The sequence below is a fragment of the Rhamphochromis longiceps genome, linkage group LG1, assembly GCF_057381845.1.
Source record: "Rhamphochromis longiceps isolate RC_006_pf linkage group LG1, R_longiceps_female_GT1.1, whole genome shotgun sequence".
In the NCBI taxonomy this organism is placed as follows: domain Eukaryota; kingdom Metazoa; phylum Chordata; class Actinopteri; order Cichliformes; family Cichlidae; genus Rhamphochromis; species Rhamphochromis longiceps.
The window spans coordinates 2,713,143-2,732,366 of record NC_140557.1 but is presented as its reverse complement, the minus strand read 5'-3'; positions in this window follow the sequence as shown (position 1 = coordinate 2,732,366).

The following is a 19,224-nucleotide window of genomic DNA, read 5'->3' as shown; positions in this document are numbered from 1 at the left end:
CAGAAGCTGCTTTTCCACATTCGCGCTGCTTCTCATCGTGCTTCCAGAGGTTGGCCGACAAAGAAAGTTTGGAAGAAGGTTTGCTTTACAGATACGTAGAAGACTTGGTTGGCTTTGTGTCGAGGTCTGCAGTCCTGTGGTGTCATTCAGGAGTCCTTTGTTCTTTATCTCCTGCTGACTCTTTCCTCTGAAATAAAAGGCATAAAATCCCCCCAAAAGTGTCTTCAAAGTGCACGCTGCCCTGAATTTTACGATGTTGTTTCGTTAGTAGTTTCTTATCTGTTCGATCCATCATCTACCGTGAGAATTCAGCTCCCCGCGTGGGATCATTCCAGTTTATCTCGTCTTTATCTGCATCTTTTACTGTCAGCACATCAGCAAAACATCTGATCTAAATATCTGTTTCCTCTTTGATAATCACCGTATCTGTTTATTCTGTAAAGCTAAAGTTGGGTGTTTAATCATCGCGGTGGGAAAAAAGGCTCTGATTATTTCAGTATATAAGATAAGATACAGTAAGGTCCATAAGCATTTGGACAGAGACTTTTTTCTAATTTTGGTTCCGTACAGTACCCCAGCGGAACAACTCAGATGTAGCTGAAATGCAGACTCTTAGCTTTAATTTGGTGGGTTGAAATAAAAAATGTGAGGGAGCTAAAGTAAATCACTTCGTTTCAGGGCCCAAAAGCAATTGGACAAATTAAATAACTGAAAATGAAACGTTCATTTCTAATACTTGGTTGCAAACTCTTTGCTGGTAATGACAACCTGAAGTCTTAAACTCGTGGACATCGCCACATGCTGGTTTCCTCCTTTTTAACGCTCTGCCAGGCCTTTACTGCAACCGTCTGTTTGTGGGCCTTTCTGTCTGAAGCTCAGTCTTCAACAAGTGAAATGCGTGTTCAGATCAAGATCAGGTAACTGACTTGGCCATTTGTGAATATTCAACTTCTTTGCTTTAATAAACTCCTGGGTTGCTTTGGCTGTATGTTCTGCGTCATTGTTCATCAGTTTTATGAAACTGCCCAATTTGACTGTATTTGACAGTTTGTCTCTGAACACCTCAGACTTCATTCTGTCCTGTGTCACAATATCATAAACACTAGTGTCCCAGTGTCACTGGCAGCTTTGCACGCCCAAGCCATCACACTGCCTGTGCCGTGTTTTACAGATGATGTGATGTGCTTTGGGTCATGAGCTGCCTTCTGTAGCATGGAAATGATTCTGCGATCATCCACCACTGTTGTCTTCTGTGGTCATCCAGGTCTTTTTAGGTCACGAGTACTTTCTTTCTTTCTCAGGATGTACCAAACTGTAGGTTTTGCCACTCCTAATATTGTGGCCATTTCTCAGATGTTTTTGTCTGTTTTTGCAGGTTGGCTTGTTTCACCTGCATGGAGAGCTCCTCTGACCACATGTCATCTGTTCATACAAAATCTCCCAGATGCAACCACACCTCAAATCAACTCCAGGCCTTTGATAATGACATAACAAAGGAATTGCCCATGAAACACCCTTTGAGTTAATCGTCCAATTACTTTTGGTCCCTATAGAAAGAGTGTGGCACATGTTAACGACCTGAAACTCTTAAACTCTTCATCCAATTTGAATGTGGATACGCTCATATGAAAGCTGAGAGTCTACACATTATGTCCAGACTTCATTTTTCAATTTGTGAAATGTGCATTTGTCCTTCATAATTAATTAATTAAAATTCTGTACATTGGTCAAGATAAAGAGAAAAACTTAACGATTAAAATTGGAGGATTTAAAAAAAATATTTTATATCTTTTGTAAACCCTGATGTTCATAAAAAATACACACCTTCATGTTTTTAATTTGATTTAAAAGCTTGGTATTTAAAAGTGGCCCAATGATTATTTAACCTGTACTGATGTTGACAGATGTTCTTTAAAGGCTTGAAGCTTTTGTCCTTCCACAGCTCCAAACCAAAAATGATAATATTAACCAATAATAACTTATTTTTATGGCACTTTTCCAAACACAGAGTTGAAAAGCACTTCGCAGTTCAAATAAAGACACACATAATTCATTACACGCACGCACGCACACACACACATGCATGGTTTCAAACTATGGCTAAAAATGACTTTTTCAGCAAATAGCAAATAACAAATAAAGCCTACCTGATTGACCGAGGAAGGCTGTTCCACAGTTTGGACGTAACAACCTCCAAAATCACAGAAGGTTAGGAGCTCTGCAGTGTGAGCAGGGCCTGTCCATGCAGAGCCTCACATGTTAAGAACAGAATTCTAATCTAATCTTCTAATCTCACTGGAAGTCAGTGACGGGATGCAAGGATTGGACTAAAATTTAAGAGGTTAACTGACAGTAAAGGTTTGATTTTTTCAATATTTCTCGGATGAAGGAAAAAAGACTGGGTAACCTTTGATGCGAGTTTCAGGTGCTGATCAAAAATGATACCAAAGTCTTTTGATTTGATGTTATTGGCGAGGGGGCTGATGTACTGACTGACTTCCTTAGAGAATCTGGGCTAAATGTTTGTGGTGTAACCTGAATTATTAAATTACTGCAGAAAAAAACTCATCTGCTGAAAATTTGCTGATCAGTACGAGTGGAATTTTTTTTGTGTGTCGTTTTCATTTTTTTTCTTCTTATTTTGTAAACTTGTCGGTTTTATGTTTTTCATTAATAACAACAACAACAATGATAATAACAATCATAAACATAATCATAATAGCAATAATATATTTCACTCCATGTCCTGGTGTCCTGCATTTGGGTCCTCTTAAAAACTCTCATCATGATTGACTGTGCAGGCCGGCACAGCTGTGCCAGATGTTTTATGTTTAACACATGAACCATGTTTTCACCAAGGAGGACCAGCTCATCAAATTCAACCCTCTGAAAAACTGCAGCAAAGTCATAATCGTTAGATTTTCCATAAAATCGCTTTGCGATGAGTGAAAAGCTGCCGGGCGGCGTTTCTCAGTGACATGCTGCTACTTCAGTTCACCTGATATTTAAACAGGATAATAAACAGATGCTCTGCACGCTCTGCAGAAGAGATAAAACAAACCAGCACCAGTATGACGTCCAAAATCACACCTACATGACCATTAATCTTTGATTAAATGACTGTAGCACGCAACAATTAAATGAGTCATTCATTAGTCTGAAATTGACTCAAACAAACAGTGATGCCTCTCCTTGTTCTGGTGACCAAATGCATCTGTTATGGTAAAAACACAGCAACGTGAATCTACGGTGAGAGAAGATCGAAGAAATCAGCAGAAACCGCAGACGCTGCAGTAACACAGGTTAACCACAAGGGTACCGCAGTCCTGAGGACTTTCAGCTTCTGGAGGAAACTTCAGGTTTAACTTCGTGTTTCTCTGTTATGAAAGTGGTTTCATCTCCATAGTAACACTGCTGACCTAACCATAGAGATCAACGCACATGAAACTGCTGCCTACTGAAAATACTGTCCCCATTCCCGGAAGACGTCGTGGAGCCTCAGTGCGTCAGTAGCACGAGGTCAGATTAGTAAAGACTGATCAAAGTGCTCGTCTTCCTCTAATGATCGACCAGGAAACACGGATCATATTAAAAAAAACTGCATTCTTCCTGCTTTTTTCTCGTTTCTTGTGCACTTTCAAAACGTGTTATTGTTCTACACCTGAACAGGGTGGTGCCATACGCCACTGTTAGAGTATGAATATTATTATTACTGATGTCTGCATGTTTGGTGGAGTATAGAGAAGGTCAGAAAGAGCTTCACTCTGTGTCTTTGTGGATCTACAGAAAGCATAAACCTGCACTGATGTTTGGAGCTAATAGAGGAAGAGTAGAACAGAGTAGAATAGCGCTTTATTGTTCTTGTACATGCACGACGTAATTGTGGGTGCTCCACACCAACTGTGCAGGGATAAAATATACAGGGTGGGCCATTTATATGGATACACCGTAACAACATGGGAATGGTTGGTGATATTAAAGTCCTGTTTGTGGCACATTAGTATATGTGAGGGGGCAAACTCCTCAAGATGGGTGGTGACCATGGTGGCCATTTAGAAGTCGGCCATCTTGGATACAAGTTGTTATTTACAAGTTTCTATTTGTTCACAGCCATTGACATGTCGAAGAGGTTAACACGTGAGGAGCGGATCGAAATTGTGTTGATATCTGGTGAACGCAGTAACCGGGTCATTGCAGCAGATTTCAATGCAAGACACCCTACGAGACCACCCATCTCCATGCTACAGTTAGCAAACTGCTTACTAAGTTTCGTGAAACTGGTTCAGTGTTGGATTTGCCAAAATGTGGACGCAAGAAAACTGTCACTAATGAAGAAACATCACTGGCTGTCCTAGCTACTTTTAAGATTAGGCATAAAACTTTCCTTTTTGCTAAAGCATATAGTTAGGGCTGGACCAGGTGACCCTAGATCCTCCCTTAGTTATGCTGCAATAGGTGTAGGCTGCCGGGGATTCCCATGATGCATTGAGTTTTTCCTTTCCAGTCACCTTTCTCACTCACTATGTATTAACAGACCTCTCTGCATTAAATCATATCTGTTATTAACCTCTGTCTCTCTTCCACAGCATGTCTTTATCCTGTCTTCCTTGTCTCACCCCAACCAATCACAGCAGATGGCCCCGCCCCTCCCTGAGCCTGGTTCTGCTGGAGGTTTCTTCCTGTTAAAAGGGAGTTTTTCCTTCTCACTGTCGCCAGAGTGTATCCAGGTGCAGAGTGAGCTGCTGAGTCCTAAGTTGCTTAGTTAGAGGGCAAGAGGAGGGCGCACATTACAGAACAATTAGAGAAGAGCTCAGAGATGGAAAACAGTTTGATCTGTTTCAAAGATAAAAATTTGGGGATGGGGGTGTCCATGTCTATCCCTATTGGGGGTGAATGTAACCTAGCAGAGGGAGGAACACGTAGATCAGAGGGGAATCCTTGGCAGGTAATATGCACTGTGTCTGCAGCAGCTGTGATGCTTTGGGCCTCTATTATGTTTTTGGTATTCTGGTATTTTTCTGAAATTTGTTTGCAATAATAAAAATAAGATAAAATAAAAACGGCTATTCTTCTGACAGCAGCTCTGTTTGGTCTGATGTTGCCTTCGTGTGATGGTAACACCCTTCCTACCAACGTGCTTACGGCTGGATTAGGCAACCCTGGGTCGTAACAGTGTTTTCTTACAGAGGCCGAGATGCCAGGTTGGCCTGTTTCTTTAGCCAGGAGTGTGGCTAGGGTTTTGGCTGTAAATCCAGCTGTTGCTGGAGTCTCTGACTGTAACTGTAAACTGTACGCAGACAGCACCCCCTATTATTTAAACATAGTATTAAAGATGGATGTTGCATCAGGCTCTGAAACGTGAAGGCAATATGGAAGTCCCATAAACTTGCATTTCTTCTAATGGCCACCAGGGGTCATTAGCTGTGCTTGTGAATAGTCCATGTGAAGTCTATGGGAAAACCACCCTCTGCAGACTCTTTCATGGCCTCAGTGACTCATTCAGGGTTGCACTGAATAAAACATCAAGTCCATCTTGTAACTTCTGTATATCATATTATTCTGTATATAAAAGTGTATTAACACTGGTAATAGGAGGTGGTTAGTTTGTGATATTACTCTTCACTCAGACCTTTCCTGTGCTTGTATTGAATTGTGTTCCAGTGGTCACACACTGGCCTTAACTCTTTGTGTATGGCTGGGTAGCTTTAGTAATTTATAGCCAATACTATGTGTTATTGCTTGAATCAAAATAAATCAAAGGAAATTCATCACTTTCTCTTGCATTTTGATTCGATTTTAATCTGATGAACGTAGCGGGAGCACCCCGGGGTTAAGTATCTTGATCAAGGATACTTTGGCATGTAGACTGGAGCCCTGAAGGATCAAACCACCAGCCTTGTGATTTAGTAGACTACCTTCTGTATGGCCACGAGCTGTGGGTAGTGACCGAAAGAGCGGCAGAAATTAGCTTCCTCCGAAGGGTGGCTGGCCTCTCCCTCAGAGGTAGGGTGAAAAGTTCGTTCATTCGGGAGGGGCTCAGAGTATAGCCGCTGCTCCTCCACATCGAAAGGAGTCAGTGGAGGTGGTTCGGGCATCCGACAAGGATGCCTCCTGGGCGCCTCCTGGGCGAGGTTTTCTGGGCATGTCCCACAGGAAGGAGGCCCCGGGGCAGACCCAGGACACGCTGGAGAGATTATATCTCTCGGCTGGCCTGGGAACACCTTGGTGTTCCCCCGGATAAGTTGGAGGAGGTTGTCATGGCTACTGAACGGACTCACGCGCAGACAGTTCTTTCAAGGAAACAAAAGGGGATTTATTTACAATAGGGATCACCTTAGTGCAAAATATATGTACAGTGAGTTGGGAGGGGGTCCAGGGCTCCAGGGAGAGAAGGGGGGGGGGGGATCCACACACACGCTTCCTCCTCCACTCAGTCACCGCCACCGCTCCTCCGCACACACGCACTCCTCTTCAGCCGCACTCGCTCCAACACTCCACACACTGCCCCACTTGGACAGGTCCGGTGATTCGGTCCAGAATCTACAGACAGAAGGTCAAGGTTAGTTCCACAACAAAAAAAAACACATGTAAGCGATTCTTCTTTGAATATGCCGCGAGCACAAACTCAGGTGGTTCAACGTTCCAGCGGTGAGCTGCTCTGTGCCACTGCCTTAAATAGCAGCTGGGGAAATCAGCCAGATCAGCCGCAGGTGGACACCATCACACGGGTGCGTGGGCCAAGAGCGAGAGCCCGTAATGAGCTCCACCCAGGCAGAGAGGAGGAGAGACAAAAAACCAAAACTAACAACAACAAAACCTGTAGCCAGCGTGGGCCAACCAGAGAGACACGGGGACCGTGACAGAGCTGGCTGAGGAGAGGGAGGTCTGGGCTTCTCTGCTTGGGCTGCTGCCGCCACGACCCGACCCCGGATAAGTCGAAGAAAATGGATGGATGGACCTTCGGTAGAAAATGGCTGAGAGGTAATAATGTGGAAACAAACATAGCAATATTTACTACCAGAAAAACATGTCTTTCTATCAGATGACCTCCTATGAGAAGTCACTTGGCCACAGTGGGAAGGAAAAACTCTCTTTTAACAGGAAGAAATGTTTGGACAGAACTGGTGGGCCACTGTAGCAGAAACCCCGATATGAGGAGTCACCTTTAAACCATATCAGTAACTGATGATTACAGCCAGCGAGAGAAATTCACCGCGCCAACAGTGTCTTCGACAGCACGGCAGGCAAAGCTAGAGAGATATTATCTGACGTTACTCGAGTGGATTAATAAACTCACCACACACTAAGACAGCTGAGTCACCGACTTGAGTCTAAGATCTCAGCTAAATGAAAACTCGGCTTTCTCAGCTCAGACCGTGCTTTGCACCCATGGCTGCCCATGCTGATGATCAAATTCTGACCTGTGGAGGTCCAAATGCTCTAAAGTCATTTGGTGGATGTCAGTAGCTGTCAGCTGCCCAGTTACCTTCATGCCTGCAGATGCACAGTAGCTGAATTGTTAGCATGGCTGTTGCTGCACTGCCTTACTGTGAGTGTGGGTGTTAAATTGTATGATTTCATTTACTCGGTGGCACAGAAGTATGTCAGTAGAATTCGGCTGAAGGGCACAGTGACCTTTTTCGGTTTGAGGTTTGAGTGATTGTTAAAAGCAGCTTTGTGATGGTGCCACTTTGACCTCAGACGCCTGCTGACACTAACTCATTCTACAACCAGCATCAAAGCAACGAGGGAGGTTTGCGCCCATGACATTATTATCCAGGTCTTTTTAGGTCACGAGTACTTTCTTTCTTTCTCAGGATGTACCAAACTGTAGGTTTTGCCACTCCTAATATTGTGGCCATTTCTCAGATGTTTTTGTCTGTTTTTGCAGGTTGGCTTGTTTCACCTGCATGGAGAGCTCCTCTGACCACATGTCATCTGTTCATACAAAATCTCCCAGATGCAACCACACCTCAAATCAACTCCAGGCCTTTGATAATGACATAACAAAGGAATTGCCCATGAAACACCCTTTGAGTTAATCGTCCAATTACTTTTGGTCCCTATAGAAAGAGTGTGGCACATGTTAACGACCTGAAACTCTTAAACTCTTCATCCAATTTGAATGTGGATACGCTCATATGAAAGCTGAGAGTCTACACATTATGTCCAGACTTCATTTTTCAATTTGTGAAATGTGCATTTGTCCTTCATAATTAATTAATTAAAATTCTGTACATTGGTCAAGATAAAGAGAAAAACTTAACGATTAAAATTGGAGGATTTAAAAAAAATATTTTATATCTTTTGTAAACCCTGATGTTCATAAAAAATACACACCTTCATGTTTTTAATTTGATTTAAAAGCTTGGTATTTAAAAGTGGCCCAATGATTATTTAACCTGTACTGATGTTGACAGATGTTCTTTAAAGGCTTGAAGCTTTTGTCCTTCCACAGCTCCAAACCAAAAATGATAATATTAACCAATAATAACTTATTTTTATGGCACTTTTCCAAACACAGAGTTGAAAAGCACTTCGCAGTTCAAATAAAGACACACATAATTCATTACACGCACGCACGCACACACACACATGCATGGTTTCAAACTATGGCTAAAAATGACTTTTTCAGCAAATAGCAAATAACAAATAAAGCCTACCTGATTGACCGAGGAAGGCTGTTCCACAGTTTGGACGTAACAACCTCCAAAATCACAGAAGGTTAGGAGCTCTGCAGTGTGAGCAGGGCCTGTCCATGCAGAGCCTCACATGTTAAGAACAGAATTCTAATCTAATCTTCTAATCTCACTGGAAGTCAGTGACGGGATGCAAGGATTGGACTAAAATTTAAGAGGTTAACTGACAGTAAAGGTTTGATTTTTTCAATATTTCTCGGATGAAGGAAAAAAGACTGGGTAACCTTTGATGCGAGTTTCAGGTGCTGATCAAAAATGATACCAAAGTCTTTTGATTTGATGTTATTGGCGAGGGGGCTGATGTACTGACTGACTTCCTTAGAGAATCTGGGCTAAATGTTTGTGGTGTAACCTGAATTATTAAATTACTGCAGAAAAAAACTCATCTGCTGAAAATTTGCTGATCAGTACGAGTGGAATTTTTTTTGTGTGTCGTTTTCATTTTTTTTCTTCTTATTTTGTAAACTTGTCGGTTTTATGTTTTTCATTAATAACAACAACAACAATGATAATAACAATCATAAACATAATCATAATAGCAATAATATATTTCACTCCATGTCCTGGTGTCCTGCATTTGGGTCCTCTTAAAAACTCTCATCATGATTGACTGTGCAGGCCGGCACAGCTGTGCCAGATGTTTTATGTTTAACACATGAACCATGTTTTCACCAAGGAGGACCAGCTCATCAAATTCAACCCTCTGAAAAACTGCAGCAAAGTCATAATCGTTAGATTTTCCATAAAATCGCTTTGCGATGAGTGAAAAGCTGCCGGGCGGCGTTTCTCAGTGACATGCTGCTACTTCAGTTCACCTGATATTTAAACAGGATAATAAACAGATGCTCTGCACGCTCTGCAGAAGAGATAAAACAAACCAGCACCAGTATGACGTCCACAATCACACCTACATGACCATTAATCTTTGATTAAATGACTGTAGCACCTCCCACGCAACAATTAAATGAGTCATTCATTAGTCTGAAATTGACTCAAACAAACAGTGATGCCTCTCCTTGTTCTGGTGACCAAATGCATCTGTTATGGTAAAAACACAGCAACGTGAATCTACGGTGAGAGAAGATCGAAGAAATCAGCAGAAACCGCAGACGCTGCAGTAACACAGGTTAACCACAAGGGTACCGCAGTCCTGAGGACTTTCAGCTTCTGGAGGAAACTTCAGGTTTAACTTCGTGTTTCTCTGTTATGAAAGTGGTTTCATCTCCATAGTAACACTGCTGACCTAACCATAGAGATCAACGCACATGAAACTGCTGCTGTGGTATTTTAATCCTCAGTGCTGCCATTTAGGCTGCCAATTCAACCAACTTCAACCAAGTAACATCTGCCACAACTGTACAGTCATTTGAGAGAAATCACCTGTGCAAAAATAGTCAAATATCTCCCCGTGAATGTCAAACAGGAGCTTTTGTTGAAATGCTTTTCTCCCACTTTAAAGTAGTGTGCCAAATCCACGCTTCCACAAATCTAATGCGGGAAGTGGGAACACAAGACTGGAGAAGAAACACTCTTTTGCAACATAACTAATGGCTGTTCAGCTCTAAGAAAAAGCTTTATCGAAACAGACAGTTTTACAGTACAAAGGCTCTGCCTCCCATTCTACTTTTAAATACTCTAGGAACAACAAGTAGGCCTGCAGAGCGAGAGCGAAGTGCTCTAATAGGGTGATATGGTACTACAAGGTCATTAAGATAAGATGGGGCCTGATTATTTAAGACCTTGTATGTGAGGAGCAGGATTTTGAATTCTGGATTTAACAGGAAGCCAAAACAGGAGAAATCTGCTCTCTCTTTCTCGTCCCTGTCAGGACTCTTGCTGCAGCATTTTGGATTAGCTGAAGGCTTTTCAGGGGTTTTTAGGACTTCCTGATAATAATGAATTACAGTCGTCCATTTAAGGAAGTGAATAAATACATTTATCAAGAACAACAGTTTGTGAAGTTTGGAGAATTGGGTATACTGAAAAAAGTGTTGTTTAAGTCACGTTGGCAGCAACTTAAACAACTGAGTTAAATCAACACAACTTATTCATATTCAATAAACGTGTGAATTTTGTGTTGATAAAATGTGATTAAACATGTTTAGATGAAGTAAGTTGAGCTCTTTGAATATTATGATTTTCTCCAGATTGATTAAATACCTTTTTACCCCAGTACTACTTGGTCACTTAAATACTGCATGTTGCCTTCATATTACATAATGTTCACTTATAATTACCAGTTAACCTAGGCCTAATAAATGCAACACTTTAAACTGTGGGAGGAAACCAGAGAGAACCCACTGCAAACTAACCAGACTGCGGACTTGAACCAACGACCTTCTTGCTGTGATGTAACAATGCTAACCAATGCACCACTGAGCTGTCGATACAGACCTCACAAAAGTAGGAAAGCTATGATTACAAGGCTTGATGCAGAATTTTCTTTACATTTTTTTGTCCTTGACAGGTTAAACCACAATATATTGCAACAGCCTACACGTGGTGTGCGTATGCTTTTATGCTTCTTCTGACTCGTGCATTTCCTGTGCTTTGAAATCTTGTGTGATCTTATGAACTTTGTGAGTCCAGTCAAGTAATCTCTCTGACAGGATTGTTTCATGTCATCTCAACAAGAACAAATTAATCTGTTGAATTTCATTCAGACCTTAGATGATTTCACTACGTTCACCATAGAAACATGTTTTGCAAACAAGCTAGGCTTTTGTAAATGTAACAACCACCCAATTTCCTTTTTTCAGTGATGGAATATGTATGTGTATATGTATATATGTGTGTGTATGTGTATATATACTTACATACATATATATTAGAGATGGCACGATACCACTTTTTTTTATGTGAGATACCGATATGAATCCGATATAGTGTTTTTTAATCAATAAAACTGTTTTTTTTAAAATATCTTGCTGCTTTTTGTATAGGTTCATACTCAAGTTAAAAAAAAAACCCCACTAACGCTATTCTGTTATACATGTATGTAAAAATACACTGCACCCAAAATATTTCATAGTTCAGCAACACTGATCAATCTAATAAACTTAAACCTACTCCATCCTCCCTATTCTGGTATTTTAAAGAGTACTTAGCAGAAATATTAAGCAACCTAACTAATAGGGCTCTAAAACTCCCAGTGAAAAAAAAAAAGGGAACCACCCCCCACCTCATGATGCTTAATCGACGTAATCAACTTTAATTTGATGCAGTGTGAAAAAAATGCACAGAAATAAATTATTTTTCAAGAATAATTAAATAGATTCAACATCTTTCTTCTACAGAACTGCAGACTGCACAGATGGTATCTTCCCAAAGGAAAAAGTACTATAGCTTACTAGGGTATATCAGACTTAACAGTTACTATATACAGTAATGGACTTCTATACATTTTACATCAAATTAAAACTTTGGTTGTAAGATTCAGATAATTATTTATTAAAAGCTAGACATTTTAAATGAGAACAAGAAAGAAAAGTATGTCTTTGTGCCGCCTTTTCCCTGTTCATGCTCTATCGGCCCCCCTGGCTAAACTTTCCTAGATCCGCCCCTGCACAGTTACCAGCGTCAGCTGCGTGGAAAAGGATCCTGGTGTAGAAAGTAATATTAAATAAATTCTAACAACAGATTATCAAGCTGACGTATAGTCCATGTCTGTTGCTGTAACAGTAATTCATGTTTAGAGCAAAACATCCCAGCTCACTGACTTGATCAGGGCAACAGTGCCTAAAATGTTGCATAATGTTGCTAAGAGATCTGTTACTTTGTGGTCATCTTAGACGAGTAGTTTTATGGACAAAAACCAGCAGGTCATTCAGTGTTTCCTTAGTGCTAATGTGTCAGAGATGTTGGTGTAACTGAAGTAATGTTGTTAAGTCCTTAAAGTCATATTCTTTTATTGTCATGACTGTATTTGAAGCTATTTTTACTTTTGTATGATACCTGATTGATATGTAATATGGCTGAAGTAAACTAAAGCCTGAAATACTTAGTCAGTCATTTGTTTAATAGTAATTTAACATTATATAATTCACATATAAAACTATGAATTGTAATTTTAAACGGTTTAAAAGCATGTAGAATAGCATATGTAGGCAAGTATATTTCTCCTTTTTTATCAAGAAGCAAAAACAAACAGGAAAAAATAAGAAACGGGGCAGGGTTCGATGGTTGAATCATCCGTCCCCATCAATGCCACAACCAAATCTACGCCCTTGGTGTGAACATATATTAATGAGATGTTCAAGATTTCTAAATGATCAAATTTAATATTATTTGCTGAAATGGTACTAATATATACTTTCTGGGAATAAAAGCAATGATATTTGGTGAGTATAAAGTGAATGATGGGATACAAACACAGGTAGAAAATGAACAAACTAAAATAGTAAAGGAGACTAAATTATTAGGACTAATACGTGACAATTAAACCAGTTGTGTACAAACTCAAGTGTTCAAAAGCTAGCTCTTATCACTTCAGTTAACCTCTCAATCATGAACAAAATCAAACAGGTTCTAGATCATAATTCTCAGTATTGTATTTAACTGATTGTGTAGAGGTATGGGGAAATAAATATAAAAATATGACGAGGACTCTCCATTTACATGAACAAATTAGAGACTATTAGATAGACATGTCTACTATTTCATAGGAGATGTCAAAACGTTGTATGGTGGAGGTAGAACACAGAGTTTTAACGTAATGTTTCACTTTCTCTGTGAAGGTAAAAAAAGAGAGATTTTCCATTACAGAGAAAAAAAATGAGGGGAAATCTTACATATTCATGGATCCCAATCTAATGAAACCAGTGACATATTCTTAAAGTGTCAAATAAAGAAAATCCACCAGTAAGAAACAGAAACAGCTGCATGTGTGTAATCAGCCAATCAGAACAATGCATTTCATCTGTGTCTAGCATGGAAAGAGCTGCAGGTTTGAATGCATTCATAGTTCAGTTAGCCCCCATGTTTCAGTATTGTATGTTTCCTTTTTCCATATTAGGTTCTCACAGAAGCTCCTGCCGTGGCTCCACCCCCTGCAGTGACATCACAGCGGAGCTGTTTGGTGTAGCTTTGATTGTGGTCTACCCTGAGGTTTGAGCTGAGAGAATTTCTATCAGAGCTGTCAGCATATTTCCTTTGACCTGGTTTGACACAGGAAACCCGACAAAACGAGGATTTATCTGATAAATCACTAAGTATTCAACCACTGCTGGTTACTGGCAGGGCTGTCAGGAGTTTTCACACAGCCGTGTGTCGATCAAGTTTCAAGGTAACCTGTGCAGCCTCACCAGCGACACCTGCAAATGCGATGGAGACAAGGTGATGCCTTAGCTGTAGCGTTGTCTGTAGTGAGATAAAAATGTCTGACCTGAGGGTGGCGCTAAAGGAGAGGACAGCCAACCGTTATTGGCCTCCACGGCCAGAAACAAAGTAACAAAGTTACTTCATCCTGTAAAGGCTCAGTGGAAGGGAGCAATGTAACAGTAAAAACGTTAGAAACTCTCATTGTCAAGGAAAAGAGACACCAGCCATACAATGTTTTGTGTCTATTAAAAATGTTATAACTTGCATTTTATGTCTGTGAAGGTTCTCAGTCATCCAGGTCATCGCAGTCTAAGGAGCTTGGAAAGAAAAGCGTCTGGACTTCTTTAAGTTGCAACTTAAAGAAGTCCAGACGCTTTTTTTCCCAAGCTCCTTAGACAACTTGCATTTTACTATTGTCATTTATTATAATATGTGGCACAAGAGCTGTACAGATTGAAAAAGACTTAAAAAGACTAGACTTAAGACACAATCATTTTATATCAAAAAACAGAATCCATGCAGTTTTATGCTTGAACTAAGATCTAAGGCAGCAGCAAAACGAAACCAGTGATCGAGACGTCAGATAAATTTTTTTTTCTTGTTCTTAATCTCAGTGAGCTGTTGTAAACTACTGAAGGATAAATGCAGATAAACTGGCCTCTCTTTCCTCAAAGTAGTCACTGGAAGTAACTGAGGGGTCACAGGAACATTTAAAAGTGCTGCATCATCTGCATACAAGTTTATTTTTTCATCCAAATATTAAACAGGCTCAGCTTTGTAAACGTCATCGCAGAAAAACTGGGAGGTATTTTCAGACCTCGTAGTGTCTCTCACGTACACAGAACTTAAAGCCTAGCTTTAGCTATCTCGTTAGCTAGCTTTCCAACATAAATGGAACCAACCATGCACTCCTCCAAAAACCCAGCAGCCTGTTCTGGGCCGGAAAAGGGAGCGACAGCAGAGTTTTCCAGGAACGGGAGAAGTGTGACGAAACATCAAGGATTAAAAAACAGCATGAAAATCACAGACGGTGGCTGCAAATCACACTTTTATTGTTTTTACAACTTGATTTTCTTTTAAATCTTCATATGTTATAATTTTGCTCTTCTCTGCAGCTGGCTGATGGAGGAGCAGCCACAGACCAGCTGTACCACGTTATTTGGACACTGCCTCCATCTGACAACCGATGCTGTCTGCATAGAGACGGTCTGACCCACGCTCAGCCAATAAGAAGTTGAACAGCTTCATCTTCTTTAGGTAATTAGGTCTTTTTACAAGTTGTTGTCATAGAAACAGGGCTTTGTGTTTAAACTTATTGTTTCACTTTTTATAGCATGTAACGCATAATAGTAAAATTTACTATGTAATATTGCTGTATGCAATATAATAAAGAACAGTTTCACATTTACACGCAATACCTTAAAACAATTTACTTATACAGTAAAACTGAATTCAGCCGGCAGGTAGTTTCTGTGTTTTGTGAGGCAAACTTAATCAAATCAGTTCTAGCTCCTCAAATATGTTTTATATCAGTTTTATTTTATGTAAAAGGTCAACAGAATTATTACAGAGACAGAGAAATATACTTTTGGAAATTCAGTTTAAAGTTTTGGCATGTGCTTTGTTTTTTGGTTGTAATCACAGTTCTTGCACTTACCCAAATACAATTAACCTTTCTTCATTTTCCTAAGTAGACATGTAATGACTAATTTGACAAAAAATAAAGACACATTGCACTTTGACTGTAGAGATCATAAGCTTAATTTCCAGGCAGGGAAAGAGGGAATGACTGAGCCATGAATGAATGGGAACCTTAAGAGGCAGTTCTGAATGAATAAAATATTCCTAGATGTCACAAACTCTGTGGTTCCCCAAACCACAGCAGAGGCTCTGGTTAGCTCAGAAACCCCCCCTCCCGTCACTACTCTGACTTTGTTTCCAGTCACCGCAGCAGCACAGCTCTCAACACGCAGCAGCTCGCTCGTCAAACACGCCACACTGCGAGGATCACGTCCATCGAAAACTCAAACACCTACCTCATCTCTTTGTGCTGAAACTTCTGAATTACTGTGACCCAATTTTTAATTTCTTCTTGCTTTTGGTGAGAGTGGGAGGTAAACAGTTTGTGGAAACAGCCTAAGAAACAAAATATCACCGTATTATGCTTACGAAATATCTGAACAAAAAAAAGTGCATACATGGCAAACTCAGGTTAATAACCTGAGCTCTCACTGAGTTGACCTGGATGTTGTTCAGGCCCGGCTGTGAATCCTCCCTGTCCTCTCTCTACTATCATAATAGAGATTACTGAACTTATTTTTGTAGCAAAATAAAATTTGCTCTTCATTGTTCACATGAATTCTCTCCATCACGCTGAAGTAAATTAAAATGCATAAACTGCACGTCTTCGACCTTTACATAGTTCCTCCTGTTACGTAACTGTTACGTAACCTTTTTCTACGTAATGTAGAAAAAGGTGGATGTAAATAAAATTCACAGCAGAATCCTTGACAGGTGTGAGATCCTCTCTGTTTTCTCGGGGTTAAAATGTGTTGACCTAAATTGAAAGTATTTCTAGATGATGGATGGTCCACTCTGAGGGAGAAGCTCTTCACCTTCCTCTGGATTATTCGCATTTTTTGTATATTTGTCTGTTAGTGTAGCACTTTGTTGTACGTGTGGACATGAGGACCAAAGCCAGAGGTGAACTTGCAGTGAGACATTTATTGACTGTTACAAAAATCCAAAAAGGTGAAACAGAAAACAAACCTGAACCTGAACCCTGGGCTGGAAACCTCTGGAACAAGGTGAACAGACACTCTGACAAAGCACGAGGGGAGGCAGCGACTATATATTGTGTTTATACACCTCTCTGCATTTAATTATGAGTTATTATTAATAGCTCTCTTCTACAGGCGGTCTTCGTCCTGTCTTCCTCCCCTCACCCCAGCTTATCACAGCAGATGGCCCCGCCCCTCCCGGTGCCTGGTGCTGCTGGAGGTTTCTTCCTGTCAAAAGGGAGTTTTTCCTTCCCACTGTCGCCAAAGTGTTTGCTTGTAGGGAGCTGTCTAATTATTGGGGGTTCTCTGTACTATTGTTGTGATTTTGGTTATGAATAAAATTGAAGTAATGATAATGGATTGATATAGCGCTTTACAATGCCACTATTCATTCACTCTCACATTCACACGCTGGTGGAGGCAGCTACAGTTGTAGCCACAGCTGCCCTGGGGCAGGCTGACAGAAGCCAGGCTGCCATATCGCACCATCAGCCTCTCTGGCCATCACTAGTAGGCGGTAGGTGAAGTGTCTTGCCCAAGGACACAAAGACCAGGACAGACAGAGAGCCCGGGGTTCAAACCGGCGACCTTCAGGTTACAGATGCGCTTCCCAACCCCCTGAGACACGAGCTGTAGATTGAAATGAATTGAATGAAGGCACAGGAAAGCAGTTTGGGGAAGTGGAGACAGCTGGAGAGAAAAAGGCGTAGCTGAACTAAATCACAGAAGATGCGACAACGAAAGCAAAGCTAAAAGCAAAACATGAGGATCGCTAACTTTCAAAGCAGGACACGAGATGATTAAGAACACAAACTCACAGGCATGAACTTCATACAGGAGACTTAACACAACACTGAAAGAGGAATTAAATGCCAGAACCACTCAGGACCAAGACCCAGACTAAATACACGAAACAATAGAAATACTGAATATTTCAATACATGAAACATGAAAGAGTAAAAAACTCAAAAACACTGAGTAAACTGACCAAGACCACAATAAACTGGGCTGGCTCATTAGGCATGCAGCTGATGGAGGGAGCACCTGATTTGCTTTTTGCTTTGAGTTCTATCGGTGCAGCATTTCACTATCACTCAGTCACGCTCATTTATTCATGAACAGCCAAAATCTTGTTTGAGATTAAAATTCAAGGAGTTCTGAAGCCCAATGAGATCAAACATTTTAGAATCCAGTGTTCCCATATTGCAGCCAGTGTGTTTCCACTGCACTGTAATCTGTAGTCACTACAGATTACAGATTACATGCCACAAAATGTATTCTGTAACGTATTCCATTACATTACTCAATGAGAGTAACGTATTCTGAATACTTTGGATTACTTAATATATTATTAAGCTTTTTACAACTACATGAATGTACTACTGCTGTGTGATTTATTAGTTTTACTGAAGGTTACTCTCCACACCAACACCAACTAGATGTTTAAATCTTAATATGAATGAGTAACAGTAGGTGGACATTAGGTAAGGCTGCACTTTTTGCAGCGATCTCGTGTAGAAAACTATTCCGCGCGTATATAAAACAGGTCCGCGGCTCCGAACCGCAGTAAAGGGACCTCTGGCTAATACGTCGGGTTCGTGTCGGGCTCGTAGCTGAAAACTAGCTTTGCTTTGTTGTCTGGGTCAACTTTGCTAGCGAGAGGCGTTGAAAGGCTGCTCCAACGGGACTTATTGTTTCAGAGGAAAACACGAACACGGTGTACAGTCGAGTCTTAATAGCTTACTTACAGCTGGGCTCGTCAGGCTCTCTTCTTGGCTGCAGTGGTTATTATTATATTTACATGTTTCCAGCTCCCGTTTCTGCTCCGTGACAGCTCGTGCTTTTCCTTTCTCTCCCTCCCTCGCTCACAGACACATCACGGGTATGGCGGTCCATTCTCCCTTTATAAACGGTAACTGTAACAGAATACAGTTACTCACATTTTATATTTTAAATACGTAACGGCGGTACATGTATTCTGTTACTCCCCAACACTGTTAGCAGCACTTGGTGAAGGTGGGGATGAAGAACTTTTAACAGGAAGAAACCTCTAGGCTTACTCACACAGATCAGCTCAATCAGTTGAATATCTTCTGTGTTCATGAAGACAGAAAAAAATTGTTGCATGTGGAAATATTTACACGTTTTTGTGAAATCTAACACATTGAAACCTGAACTCCATTTAAGGAAAACAATGGTAGTGATGAGCATAAACCAGCTCCAACATAGTGGGGCGCTATACTATGCTGCTCAACGCATACACATAAAAGCTGAAAGAAAGAGGGGACGGATGCTAATTGATGTGCAAATTGTTTTTTATCACACGTTTCCATACGAGGCACTCGACACGGACACCGCAGTGGCAGAAAAGATGTGACGCGACAAATCTGATTTAAATCTGATTTAAATCCGATCTAAATGTGATT